Here is a 13,311-nt window from a genome sequence, read left to right on the forward strand (position 1 = left end):
TACAGCAGGCCTTTCTTAGAACTGCTTTGACAAACAGAAGTATTGCTTACTGCTGCCAGAATAATACAGAAGGCAGAAAGTGAATTAAGGCTCCCTCCCTGTTCTGTCACATGAGGAAGACTCCTGGTTACTTCTGAGTGGTGGCACAATAGTCCATCCTCCTCTTTGGCTTTCACTCAGATTGCCATGGCTGAGGATGATCTTACCGGTCCCCGCAATTTCCTTGCCACTACAGAGGGATAGCCCCTTTTGATTTTATGAGTGTTTTGCCTGTGTGTATGCCTGTGTGCAACATGTATGCCTAGTGCCCACAGAGGTCAAAAGAGGGCATTTAATTCCCTGGAGCTGGAGTTATAGATGGTTGTGAGCCACCAGGTAGCTGCTAGAAATCAAAGCACCATCCTCTGGAAGAGCAACATGCGCTCTGAACTGCTGAGTCATCACTTTTTGCCATGGCCAGAAATCGAGTTGATTGCTTTCTTTCTTCTGTTTTATATTGTTCTTTGCCTGAGCCCTTTGCTGTCCCTAGGTTGCATACTTCTACAACATCAAAGTAGGAACATGTAACGGAAAAGGAAATTAAATTGTACTTCATGTTTCAGATCCCAGGGACTTAGCCAGTTAGTCTATTTACCTTTCCTTCTCCATCTTTCAATCTTCCATTCATTTTATGTATAATGTCCAGTGCTCCTAACTGTACTTCATTTTTCCTCTATGGGAAATTTTTTTTTTTTAGTTTTTCCCAACCCCTTTTTTCCCAAAAGCAGTGTTTTTATTTCCAGAGTTCTAACCTCATCAGTGGTAAGAAAGTAGGAAAGATCTTTTATCATTCCAGGGGCCTCTAAGCTGGTATGTTATTAGTAAACACACAGGCATGCAACATGCTGGGTTTGGTAAACTAATGACAATATTTAGTCTCTCTCTAGAAGAGTAAAGGTGTCAACCAACCTTTGCTTCCATAAGAATCCTGGATTTAGGATTTTCACCTCCAATTTCTCCTTCTGAAGGTTTGGAAACAACTGACAGAACAGTAGGCAGGAAAGAAAATGCAGTTTCCAACATGGAGTCAGACATCCAATTAAAGTTCTTATTTATTCTTCAGGAAAACTGGCTGACTCTGTTTCTGTAACTGCTATGCAGTAGCTTTAGATCCATAGTCAGAATGTGCAAGACCCCGCTCATTATCTGAAAGCCTACTCTTCATCTATTCCAATTAAAGGAGACATCAAAGTCCTCTCATCTTAGCATTCTGTGTGCAGCTCTTCTGTACAGTATGGACAGTGTATTTCAATTACTGCCTCATATTTTCTGTAACTAGGATATGTTGTCAGCTGTCACCTCAAGCATCACAAGCATCTAGTTGTTTTGAACAAATGAGTCACAGTTGGAACCCAGTAACTTGTCAGGTGCTTTTTATCCATATGAAATTTACTAGCATCTTTTCTTCTAACAGCCCCTGATGTTAAGGTTAGCCTGAAAAGCAGACTATACCTAGCAAAGCTAGCCCCCAGGTTAAACAAAATGGTAATGTGGAAGCAAAACCAGCACTGGACCTCCAGACATGTCTGGTAGGTCCACAACTTCTGTCTCTGTACCTGTAGCTCCTACACTAGGAACACCAGCTCCTCCCGGTAGCTGTAATCTGTCATCAGTCTTTCTCTGTGACATTATCTTCATCTTTACTTCTGCCTCTATATTTACAACCTCCAACCTCTATCTTTCCCCCCAGAAATCTGTACTGGTCCTATGCTTGCTGACTTAACTGAACTAAAAATACAGAGGACATTAATGAGACACACATTTGATTGTATCTGTGAGAGAAAATTAGAGAGTGGAGAAGAAGACACACATCTTAGCTCTGTTCACTGCCACCTCTCTTGGGCTGGGGTCCGGGACTCAATGAGAGGGAAGAAGAAAGCTAGCAGAGCACCAATTCTGTGCTTCCTCACTGGCGCCATGGACTGGAACACTCCCAACAACAGGTCTCTATGGGCTGCATTCCTCTCAACTGTGAACCAAAACAAACCTCCCTTGCTTAAGTTGTTTTGAGTCAGAAAGTTGGCCCCGGCCTCCCTCGGTAATAAGAAAAGTAACTACTCCAGTTCCTAGTATCATTTCCTTCCATTCACACTACATCAAAAAAATGGAAGTACGTGACGGCTTCTGTGCTGGTTTAAATAGGCTTGGTTGAGGGAGTGGCACTATTAGGAAGTGTGGCCTGTTGGAGTGGACGTGTCCTTGCTAGAGGAAGTGTGTCACTGTGCAGGTGGGCTTTGAAGCCCTCCTCCTAGATGCCTAGAGACAGTCTTCTCCTGTTTGACTTCAGAACAAAAATGTAGAAGTCTCAGCTCATTCTTTAGTGCCATGGATGCTGCCATGCTTCCCACCTTGATGAAAATGGACTGAATCTCTGAACCTGTAAGACAGCCCCAATTAAATGTGGTCCTTTATTAGAGTTGCCTTGGTCATGGTGCCTCTTCACAGCAATGGAAACCCTCACTAAGACAGCTGCCAAACCAGGTACTAACATGAACTAACCATGTATTAACAAAAAGTAATTAGAGAGAAAGTGGCAGGAGGATCAAAACTCAAATCCAGCCTTGCTTGAAAAGGGAGTTCAAGGCCATCCTAGGTTACCTGAAACCCTGTCTCAAAAAAATAAAAGGATGACTCAGAGGCTAAGAACCTATGCTGCTCTACCAGAGGAAACAAGTTCACTGCAGGAACGGTCAGGCAACTCACCACCACGTGCAACTCTAGAGTAATCTTGACCTTCCTACTGTTACATCCCTTTAATACAGTTCTTCATGTTGTCGTGACCCCTAGCCATAAAATTACGTTCACTGCTACCTCATAACTGTAAGTTTGCTACTGTTATGAATCATAATGTAATTATCTTTGTTTTCCAATAGTCTTAGGCAACCCCTGTGAAGGTCACAACCCACAAATTAAGAATCTCTGCTCTAAAGAATCTGATTTCCTCTCTGGCTTCTGTGGCCACTGCACTCACATGGCCCTCATGCGGATACAATTAATTAAATATTTGAATTACTAAAAAAATTCAGAGGTTTGGGGTTTGTGATCCTAGCAAGAAGGTACACAAGACAGTAGTCACTTGTACAAGAAATACTCAAGCGGTATACACAGAGCACAAGCTAGCCAAGTGAAAACAGAAAGAATGGAAAGCAAAGGGGAGAAAGTCAATTGTGGGTCGACCTGAGGTTGAAAAACTACCACAGACTGTCGCTTATGAGACTGAAATTGATCCACAAATACAGAGGCACTGATCCTCACACAAAACCACTGTGAGGGAGAATTTTCAACTTCAATTTGTAGTCTGATGGTATTTTACAAACTAGACAGTATTAAAAAGGTAACTGAAGCCGGGCGTGGTGGCATGCCTTTAATCCTAGCACTAGGGAGGCAGAGGCAGGCGGATTTCTGTGTTCGAGGCTAGCCTGGTCTACAGAGTGAGCTCTAGGACAGCCAGGGCTACACAGAGAAACCCTGTCTCGAAAAACAAAACAAAACAAAACAAAAAAAAGCAAAACAAAAGGTAGCTCAAAAGAGAAAGAAAACTCTTTCACTCTGAAAATAAAATAGGTCTACCTGGGCATAATGGTGCATGCCTTTAATCCGAGCACTGGGGGGGGGGAGGGGGGGTGTAGAAGCAGGCAGATCTCTGAGTTCAAGGCCAGTCTAATCTGGTCTAAATAGAGAATCCCAAGACAGGACAGCCAAGGCTTCACAGAGAGGAACTGTCTCATAAAAAAAGAGAAAATACATCTGGGGTGGGATGTAGCTCAATGGGAAGGAGGCTGATTGCTAGGCATAGCTGAGACCTTGGGTTTCATCACCAGCATCACACCAAACAAATTATTTTATAAAGTTACTTTTACTATGCACTAATTCACCTATATATGTTTTTAAAAAGAAAGAATCTAAAGCTCCAAAAGGTAATTACTTTCTTTCAAACACTCACATCAATTCACCCAGTTCAGTAAGACAGATCAGTACATTAAATGTAAAGCTGCAATATAGTTTCTCCTGCACTCCTAACTGGTTGGCCTGCCAAACTCATCTGTCCTTATTCCATGCTGTCATGGGCATATCCTCTTCTCTGCTGTTTATAAACAAGGCAGAACAATACATGTCCAGCTTTAGTGCAACATATTTAACAAATGAATAAAATCTCTACACACACTGTTAATATACCAAATTCACTACCTTGGTAAATGGTATAACATTAAACCGCACCAATGAACACTTAGCTCTCTCTCTTTTCAAGGCTCTTTTTAGTATGTATGTTCCACAGTAAGGTGTTACTACCTACAGTATCAGATTTTTATTAAGTACATACAACCAAACAGGAAGCCTGCTGAAGTAGTTTTATAAGCAATACAACAAACAATGTATGCTTTTATTTGAGATAATATAAAACATTACTCTCTATTTCATACTTTGGAGGAAGAATTTTAATTTTCTTTCAACAAGAAAAAACTGATTTATTTCAAAATAAATACCCGGTTTATCCCAAAAATGTTAGTTATACATTAAAAAGATGGTTATATAATTTGCAGATGGTAGTATAAACTATAAAATGTCACTGAACCTCCAAAAGTTCAATAAAGGTATTAATAATATTAATATTTTAAGTGTTGATTGTAATAGTACTTTTAAAATTAACTTCTAGAGGGCTGAATCAATGCAATATCTAACCAGTAACAGAAAAGAGAATGGTCTCTACACGCAACCTTGGAAATCTGTCACCAGAATTAAGTTACTTAAAATGTTCTGTCACTGATGAGATGAAGGCAAATGATGCACACTTATCGAGTCTAAGGATGGCACTGAGCTGACAGGCATCAGTAATTAAATAAGCTACCACCAAGAATTTTTTTCTCAATAACCAAAAAAGAAATTCAAATCTAGAAAGCATATCTTTCTTTGAATAAATCAGGACAGGACAACTAACAAAACTCTTAGTATCACTGCTGGGGGAAATACCCAACCCCAAGGATTTTACCTCAAATCAAGGGCAAAGTAAGATAACAGACCAACGTACCTATACTAAAGGAAGTAACATCTCAGAGTAAGAAAACCAAAGGAAGCATACTTAGGTCCTGTGTCCAGAAATTTATGCAAGAAGGCTTGATATACACTGCAAAAACGTAGCTGTCATAAACATCAAGGTCACACTGTTATTTCATGTGGCCACTGGCCACTGCTCTGCGTCTCCTATGGGCAACACTAATAGAAGGCCTCTACTTACTTTGGTCAGGTTATATTTATATATACTATGCTCAAGTATGTGGCTTAGGTGTCAAAGAGAATTTACAAACACTTGAAAATGTGATCGGCAAAGTAACCAAAACAGCAAGGAAGGTAGCATAATAGAAGATTTCTTAGAAAAGGGAGAAGTATCCTGGAGGCTTATTATCACCAGGTGTACTGCTTAGAGGTAAAAAGGTTTCAGTACCGCTTTGATGGCATACTTTGTAGGCCACAATAAGCAATGTAAAGAAAACCCATCTGAACTTCAAAGAAACTGCCTAGCAATCTACATCCGGGCAAGAGAGTGAGTGGTGTAGAGCTAACGGTCCTCGTCTTCAAGCACAAGAAACATCGAAGAGTTCAAGTTAGATGATAAAACCTCTAAGAACCTGATCAATCGTTCGGTTATGTCTGCTCGCGAAGTGAAATGGCATATTTATGCAACTTTTTGGTAAAACTGGCCCATTATGATGCCTTAAAACTTAGGAAATAGAAGTGTACGGGGAAGAAAAGGAAGTCTTCAGAAAGAGAAACAAAGGCGTGGCGGGGTTTTACCACTTCAGCATCTGCTTACCCCATCTCCGCCCCCCACCCTTCCTCCTTCCCAGAGGCCATACCCCGTCTTTGCGGGATCGAAGGCCACCATCTTCGAAAACTCTGGGCTTCCCACGGGACACAGACAGCCAGGTAGACGCCACTTGAGTACACAGGGAGCCAGAGAGAGTGCGCAGGATTAGGACTGTATCCTTCATCCACCTCGAAGCCTCGTCCCCACCGCCACCCGGACACCTGACATCCCCCGAGCGCCCGAGAAGGATGCCAAGCCAGACAGCTGAGAAGATGGCGTCACCTGTCACAGCAGCAGCACTCGCGTCCGCCTGGAACCAGCCTACGTCGCACTCAATTCGTAGATCCCCCCGCGACGAGGCTCCCGAGGCAGACCCAGAGCAGGAAAAAAAACCGGCCGATTCCCGCACTGACACAACCCGGCGACCCGAACTGGCGCGCCCGTACTTCCGGTAACTGCGGAAGTCCCGCCCTCAGAGATGGTCCTTAAAAAAAAAAAAACAGACCGGAAGCTCCGCCCCATGCCCAACGGCTGCGGAAGTTCTTTCCTGGTCTCCTTCGCTCAGTCCCACAGGCTTGTTCCGCGGGATAGTCTCCTGTTTTGGCTTTCGGCTTTGACGCCGGGTCCTGGAGACCTAAACTATGGCCTAGCAGCGCGCTGAGCCAAGACCCAGCGAGTGACTGCAGAACGAGTATGGCGTCCCCTGGTGGCGCAAGTAGGCTCAGCGCTTTCCCTGTTAGGAGCTTTCCCAAGGTGCTTACAGGCACTGCTAGACCCCAAATTCTGCACCACACACTAACGGTACACGCGATCCTTGCACGAATTGCTCCCCGAGACCCTGTAGCGTCGGTAACAGGGAGAAGCACACACAGCCTCCCGGACCGTGGGTACTTACCACTGCAGGGATTCCGGTGAGGGGTCCACGGTCAGGCAGGTTTTAAGTCCATCTGTCCTAAACACTCGCACAGCCCAAAAACTGGTAAGAAAAATAATCTATTAAAATGCAAAGTCGAGTGTACTATTTAACGTAATCGCTTTCAGAATCTCTCAAATCCAACTGCTTTACAGGCTGATCTGCTAGGAATGGCTCCTCAGGCAGGGCTCAGTGGGAGTCTTGCTAGCTGGCTGCAGGAGAGCCTGGTAGAGATAGAACTATTAATATTTCAGCTTATCTGCAGAAGATGACTCACCCAGTTTCCTTCTGAAATATCTGATCACCATTGGCTAAGAGGGGAAAATAGAATCAGCTGTTCACTGCAAAAGGTGGGACTTGAGCCGCTTTTCCCCGTTAATCAGGGTTGGGAAGACCTACATAGCAGAATGGAGCTGTTACATAAACAGCCTTGTCTCTGCGAGCAACTTGAACTAGATGTTTAAAACTCACCTACAGTAAAAGCATGATAGTATTTTCCTTCTATATGGGTCAACATTCTTCCTATAAGATAAAACTGAAGGTTCAGATTCAAGAAGCAGTAATGCAAGATGTTTGCTGGAGAAGAAATAAATTTATCGTATTTGGAGACTCGAATAACCAAAACATTCTGTACAAGAAATTGTGGGTTACTTGTGTATCAAGTATAATATTCAGGGGGCTGGAGAGATAGCTCAATGGTTAAGAGCTCTGACTGCTCTTAAACTGAGTTCAAACCCCAGCAACCACATGGTGGTTCACAACCATCTGTACAGCTAGAGTGTACTTGTATACATAAAATAAATAAATAAATCTTTTTTTAAAAAAAATATAGTATACAAAGCTTATCACTAGTAACAGTCTATAAATATGAACTGAGAAAAAAAAGATTTGGCTTCTCAGAGAAATCACTGTCAAATTTGGAGGCTGTGATATTTATTTAAGAAAATTTTAACTAGTAACAAAGAATGCATAAGACATTCTGCTGTTAATGATAGCCAGCAGAAAGTACTGTAAAGCATAGTTCCATATCCAAGTAGCATTCCACTAAGTTTGCAACAAAGCAGCCACATTTGGGTGCCACTTAAGATACTTTTAATGGAAGTACATTTTATCTTTGGTATATTTAGAGTTCCACCAAAAAAAAAAAAAAAACAAAGCGTGGTGGTTTTAATAAAATGGCCCCCATAGGCCTAGAGGGAGTGGCATTATTAGGAGATGTTGCCTTGCTGGAGTAGGTGGGATGTTGCTGGAGGAAGTGTGTGCCTGAGAGCAGTCTTTAAGGTCTCAGAAGGTCAAGTCTGGCAAGTGAGTCTCAGTCTCCTACTGCTTTCAGATCAAGAAGTAGAACTCTCAGCTCCTCCTGCAGTACCATGTCTGCCTGCATGCTGCCCTTCTTCCTACCAAGACAAGAATGGACTGAACCTCAGAGCTGTAACCAGCTCCAGTTAGATGTCTTTTGTAAGAATTGCTGTGGTCTTGGCGTCTCTTCACAGCAAGGAAACCCTAAGAGGTAGCTGTCTGTTAAGAGCACTGAGTATTCATGCAGAAGACCCAGTTTCAGTTCCCAGCACCCACAGGTTACAATTGACTGTTGTTGAGGTTCAGAAATTGCATCACAAACCATACGAACACAGATCTCAGGTAAGCAAAAATGGTTTGTAGAACACACACTCCAAGACTGATCAATCAGGACCACAAAAAGGATTCGGGAACCTAATTTTGTGGTACCAGTCTGTTTTTAGGGCAGGCTTTTTATAGGAAAAAACAGATTCAAAGGTTTAGAAGGTAAGGGGGTTGTGGGGGAGTAGCACAAAATGTTGCCTAACTAGACAAAAGTAGTAGCTGCTAACTTTAAGCTGATTGGTCCTGAGTAAGGTAAGAGGGGTGGCAGGTAGTAAAAGGGAATTTCAGAGCACTGAGATAACAGAGCATAAGTACTATAATCATAACTTCTTGGCTTATTAGTAGCATTCTTCAGTGTCAGCTATGGATAATCACTTCTGGAAAGTGGAGTCTGAGAACTGAACTTAATTTCAACTTATGAGCAAAATGGAGACTGAATACAAAATTGCTGCAGTGATGTTAAAAGGAGCAGGCTTCAACATCTGTAATTTCAGTTCTGTGGGCTCCGATGCCTTCTTCTGATCCCCTCAGGTATAAAGCACACATATGGTGTACATGTATGTAAAATATTCATACATATAAAGTTTTAAAAGTTTAAAGAAAAAAATTAGCAGGGCAGTGACAATGCATACCTTTAATTCCAGCCCTTGGGAGGCAGAGATGAGAGGATCTCTGGGTTCAAGACCAGTCTGGTCTATAGAGTGAGTTTGAGGATAGCCAGGGCTATAGAGAAATCCTGTCTTGGGGAAAAAAAACAGCCTAAAGTGAAACTGTTTGCATAATATTAGTTTTGAAAGTGCTATATGAATCTGAGTTACATAAAGGAGCATTACTCATGCGTACTGTACTTGTATTGTGCAATCCAAATCCTACATTTCACCATCTCAGGATTATATACAAGGGCATCATTGTGAAGATAATACACCTAAGTGACCTAAGTAACAGAATCTTCACAAAATACAATGTTGAAATGTAAATATTATGATATTGTGTTAGTTTTCTGATGCTATGACCAAGATACCTGATTTGAAAAAGGAAGAGATCATTTCTTCTGGTACATGGTTTCAGGGGAATTAGTTCATAGTCACTTGTGCAGGACATGGTGGTAAGAACATTTGGCAGAATAAATTCTTCACCTAATGTCAGACAAGAAGCAAAGAACAAAGCAAGGGGAGGCCAGGAATAAATACCCTTAAAGGCTTATCTTAGACCCTACCTATAGTTTCCTCACTTTTTCCAAAGTAGCACCCCCATCTAAGGGACATGCACCCAAAATGTGACCCTGTGAAAATCATTTTGTGAAAGTATAACATTATGCTCTTGGCCTCCCAAGACTCATGGTTACCTCATAATGCTAAATGTGTTGAGTCTACTCCCAAGAGTCTCCAAACTCCGTAACAATTACAAAGTATTTTCTGAATGTTCGTGTGTGTGTGTGTGTGTCTGTGTGTGTACATGAACACAGTTGTCTAAGGAATCCAGAAGATAGTGTGGATCTCCTAGAGTTATAGACCACTATAAGCATCTAAACATAGCTCTAAAAATCAAACTTAAGTCCATTACAAGAGCCGTTCTTACTGTTAACAGCTGAGCTATCTTGACAGCCATCTCAAATACTTAAATTCAAGTTTCTTCTGAAACCCAAAACAAACTTAGCAATGAGCCTATATAAAAACAAGTTACGGGCTGGTGAGATGGCTCAGTGGGTAAGAGCACCCGACTGCTCTTCCGAAGGTCAGGAGTTCAAATCCCAGCAACCACATGGTGGCTCACAACCATCCATAACGAGATCTGACTCCCTCTTCTGGAGTGTCTGAGGACAGCTACAGTGTACTTACATATAATAAATAAATAAATATTTAAAAAAAAAACAACTTACATCTTCCAACATTCAAAGGCAAAAAAACAAATATTGCTGTTATACAAAGATGAACAGGAAGAGTCTTAAGGTATGATTCCCAAGTTTCATCTCTTTATATACTTCCCATATAGAGAGGTAGTCATATGACTCTGAATTGCATAAAGAGGCCTATGCGGGCCCCCAATGGAGGAGCTAGAGAAAGTATCCAAGGAGCTAAAGAGATCTGCAACCCTATCGAAGGAACAACATTATGAACTAACCAGTACCCCAGAGCTCTTGACTCTAGCTGCATATGTATCAAAAGATGACCTAGTCGGCCATCACTGGAAAGAGAGGCCCATTGGTCAGGCAAACGTTATATGCCCCAGTACAGGGGAATGCCAGGCCCAAAAAATGGGAATGGGTGGGTAGGGGAGTGGGGGGGGGGGACTTTTGGGATAGCATTGGAAATGTAATTAAAGAAAATACGTAATAAAAAAAAAAAAGAGGCCTATGCATGCAGAGAAGACTTCTACATTCTATCATACATTCAGAATCATGTATTTGGATTGCACCAAAACAAGACTAAAATTCAGCATGGAAAGCATTAAAATGTGTAGCTACCTGGAAGGCTTGTGGAAGAGTTGGGGGAAAGGTTGAGGAATCCAGAGGGAACAGAAACTCCATAAGAAGACCAACAAAATCAACAAACCTGGACCCTTGGGGGCTCCCAGAGACTGAACCACCAACCAAGGAGCATATAAGGGCTGGACCTAGCCCCACCACCCAACCTGATGTGCAACATGGACTTCATGGGGGTCCCCCAACAACTAGTTCAAGGGTTTACCCTGACTGTGGCCTGCCTGCTGATCCTGTTCCCCTAACTAACATGACTTAGCTGGCCTCAGTTGGGAGAGAATGAACATAGTCCTGCAGTGATTTCAGGTGCCAGGATGGGTTGGTACCCAGGAGGAAACTTCCCCCTCTCAGAGGTGAAGGAGAGAGGCATATGGAGAGGGATCATGTGAGCAGTAGACTGGAAGCAAGGAAGGCTATGATTAGAATGAAAAGTGAACAAATAAATTAATGGAAAACAAGCTTGTAGCTCCAAATCTGGTATACACAGTGGGACTTTCACAGCCCTTTGTGGCCTACACACCTCTCTTTCGGTCTATTTCAGCTTAAAGTTCACATTCACAGCTTCCTGTATCATCTCTCAGAGGCTGTCTATAGGGGATCCTGGCCCAATAAACATCTCCTGTCCTCTGAGTCCTTCCTGTGAAATCTTGGTGGACCCCTCCATGACTCCATTGTTCTTGCCTCCTGTAAGCCTGCAGAAGCAGCATCATGTCACTGCCAAGTTCAGCCACTGAGCTCCAGACCCTGTGGGTCATAACAGCACTGCAGCATATTCTGGGTGGCTGACCCAGAAAAGTATTTCTTGAGGTGGCCCTACACCTCATGACTCTCCTGTAATCTCAAGAGAATGTCAAAATGGGTTTACAGTTTTATACCTGAGTCTATGCTGGGCCGAGTTGGCCAATTCCCAAAATGTTCTGAAAACAACGTTTCTACTGTCCCAGTGCACATTGCAAGGTATCTTTTCATTTTGTTTGCTGTTTTGTCTTTGTCTGAGACAGGATCTCATGCAGCTCAAGGGTAGCTTCAGACTCACTATGTAGCCATGAATTTTGAGACCCAGTCTCAAACAAATACTAGTGCTGGGATTACAGACGTATGCCAGCACACCTAATTTTCTTTTCTAAAAAATAAATTTTTAATCGCCCTACAAAATAATGGTTTCATTGTGACTTGGTGTGTGTGTGTGTGTGTGTGTGTGTGTGTGTGTGTGTGTGTATCTATCACTATAGCTTATCCTTTATGGCCCTCCCATCTCACTGGTCTTCTTCCTCTCTCTCAAATAGTTCCTATTGTTTCCATGCTACATATATTCCATTATTCACTGTCCTCCATTTAACCTTCCTTCTCCCCATCATACTCCCTCTTCTACTGTATGCCCTTCAACAGTGTGTGTAAACGTGTGTAGATAAATTGAAATATACATTCCACATAGAAAGTATGGTACTTTTTTTTTTGTCTTTCTGAGTTTGGCTTATTTTGTTTAACATAAAGATCTAAGTTTCAGTCTGTTTTTCTGCAAACAAATCTCCTTAACGACCATACCTTATTATTCCACAGCCATGAATGTGCTGCTCTTCAGGACAAACTGCCTGCTTCTTAAATATCCCTCCTCCTCTTTAGCTTCTAGTTTCCACTGTAAATATGACTTAAAATCTTCCAGTATTTTCTACCCCAAAGTATGAACACTAAGCTGTCTTTGCCGCAGGCCCTCTGGTCCCCTGTGCCTGCGTAGGAAAGAGTCTCTAGAGTAGATGGGCAAGAGATTAGGATGAAAATGACAATCAGTCAAACACACAAGAAAGGTGTTGAATCTGAATGTAATGTTCCAGTCGAGCATCAGACTTTTATAATACAGAATAAATTGCAGAACAAGGCACATTGAATTTTTCCAGGTGCAAAAGGAGTGACTTCAAAAGGAACCAGATAAATATATAACACTAGAGATTAGCACAGATGCAAGGGGAGTGACTACAAAGGGAATTTGTAGGGACCAGATAAATGTTTACATTAGAGATTAGCACTTTCTGCCAGGCAAGAGTTTTACACTTAGAGTTAATTGCCTCAGGGTAGTTAACTCTTGACACGCCTCAAGAATAATGTAGTGTCACTGACCCCAAAATTCTCTAGGCCTCGTTAATTCTTATCTATATCTGAAGACTATCTATTTTCAGTATAGTATACAAATTTGCTCTTGGCATGGAATGTAGTCTGTAATAAGAATTTCTATCTCAGTGAGAATTTTAGTCTCTATCTGTAAACAGCTGAGTAAAATGGCAAGTGCTGGGCTCCCAATGGAGGAGCTAGAGAAAGAACCCAAGGAGCTAAAGGGATCTGCAACCCTATAGGTGGAACAATATTATGAACTAACCAGTACCCCGGAGCTCTTGACTCTAGCTGCATATGTATCAAAAGATGGCCTAGTCGGCCATCACTGGAAAGAGAGGCCCATTG

At 42.2% G+C, this 13,311-nt stretch overlaps 1 protein-coding gene across 7 annotated transcripts in view; it reads right to left on the bottom strand.

The window, feature by feature from the left end:
* The window catches only part of Wdr37 (WD repeat domain 37), a 69,135-nt gene extending 61,780 nt beyond the window's left edge, over positions 1–7,355 (bottom strand). For 2 of the 7 annotated variants that reach the window (NM_172445.3, NM_001039389.2), the window contains exon 1: positions 6,125–6,299. The gene's annotated coding sequence lies outside the window, so the exon portion shown is untranslated. Of the gene's footprint in view, positions 1–5,891; positions 5,972–6,124; positions 6,323–6,737; positions 6,992–7,032 lie in introns of those variants that run through there. The other 5 variants (XM_006516470.3, XM_006516469.3, XR_003950440.1 and 2 more) reach the window with 5 other exon arrangements.
* Positions 7,356–13,311: the final 5,956 nt, after the last annotated feature.

Source organism: Mus musculus, chromosome 13, assembly GCF_000001635.26.
Source record: "Mus musculus strain C57BL/6J chromosome 13, GRCm38.p6 C57BL/6J".
Taxonomy (NCBI): domain Eukaryota; kingdom Metazoa; phylum Chordata; class Mammalia; order Rodentia; family Muridae; genus Mus; species Mus musculus.